Genomic DNA, 1,545 nt, shown 5'->3' with positions numbered 1-1,545 from the left:
TATTTGGTGCAGCCAATTCAAATTGAATTTAGACGTAACAAATTTGACTGACTTCAATTTCAATGGGACAAATTTGAATTGACTTTCTTTTTCCGATGCAACAAAATGTGGAGTGGTTAGACCAACTAAGTTCAAATCAAAATCAAGAGCGAGAAAAGTGGTAAAGAAATAGGCAATTTATGGGAAGAAGCGAGCACATAATAAAATTGTTTTTATTAAATTTATTAATTAGGAGAAAAAAAAGCGAAGCATAACTCTCTATTAAACCTCCACCATCCACGTAATGATACTTCATAATTAAATTAGAATTCTGAAAACTCCATACACAACTATCAAGATAAAAATGCATGTGCATCCATTGGGAGTTACAACCCGCTATTTTCCCTCTATTTCCATAGAATGGAATCGTTCCCGCTATAAATCCACATCAAGTCCTTCCCATTTTCATGTGTATCTCTTTGCTTTGTTTTGTTGCTGCTTCTTTGGTTTCTCTATTTGCCATCCATTTTGTTTGCAACTTTCGTTTTCTTTTTTTTATTTGCCATCCACTTTGATGGAAAATGGGGGGAGTTCTGAAAGTGCCGAATGGTGGCTCTATGTCCTCCTCTTTGGAAATAGTGGTTTGTTGGACTCTCAGGATATTTTTGCTGCGTTGGGTCAGTGGCCTCTGTATGTTGCACTACTCATCGCTGCTGTTTTGGCGTCCTGGTTGATGCCGGGAGGCTGTGCGTGGGCGGGAAGACACAGGAGGTCTGGCCACGTTCCTATTCCCGGTCCCAAAGGATGGCCCATTATCGGAAGTCTAATGGACATGAGCATCGGTCTCGCTCACCGCAAGCTCGAATATCTGGCTCGTCTTCATCATGCCACAAAGCTTATGGCCTTTAGCTTAGGCTCCACGACCGCCGTTATTCCATCGGATCCTGAAGTGGCCCGAGAGCTGCTCAACTCCCCTTATTTCGCCAACAGACCCCTCAAGCACTCTGCGCAGCAGTTATTGTTCGGCCGGGCCATTGGCTTCGCACCCAAAGGGGATTACTGGAGGTTGCTGAGGAGAATTTCTTCTACACATCTCTTTTCTCCGCGCAGAATTGCTGCCCACGAGCCTGGTCGCCAGGCTGATGCTCTAGGAATGCTTGTCGATATCCAAAAGGAATGAGGAGTATATGATCGCTGTTCTCTGGGTTAGTACTATCCGTATTTTCACACTCTTAGCTATGTATCTCTGTATTTTAGTTAAATTTTCACACTCTGATCTGATCTATCTCTCTGTATTTTAGTTAAATTTTCACACTCTCATCTGATCTATCTCTCTGTATTTTAGTTTATCCATCTCTGTTGTTAAACACACATGGGAGCGAGAGAAAATATGAAAGATAAATCATGCAGTACATTTTTTATTAACATGAGATATACATTTATAGTACAATACGTGACTCTTGGGTTTCAGATCCCAAGGTCTCTTGGACTGCTTTGGTCTATTCGGCTTCCACACTAACCCATTTAGGATTAGGTGTCCAACATTCCCCCCCTTAATCCGAAGGG

General features: G+C 42.1%; 1 pseudogene; it reads left to right on the top strand.

Annotated features, from left to right (window-relative positions):
- The first annotated feature begins 553 nt into the window (after window positions 1-553).
- Window positions 554-1,159, top strand: LOC149140753 (cytochrome P450 78A4 pseudogene; annotated as a pseudogene).
- Window positions 1,160-1,545: the final 386 nt, after the last annotated feature.

The sequence above is a fragment of the Pinus tabuliformis genome, chromosome X, assembly GCF_031772625.1.
Source record: "Pinus tabuliformis cultivar Carrire ecotype Pingquan chromosome X, CPIR1, whole genome shotgun sequence".
NCBI classification, from domain to species: domain Eukaryota; kingdom Viridiplantae; phylum Streptophyta; class Pinopsida; order Pinales; family Pinaceae; genus Pinus; species Pinus tabuliformis.
The sequence above is the reverse complement of the archived record's forward strand: the minus strand, read 5'-3'. Positions and strand labels throughout refer to the sequence as shown.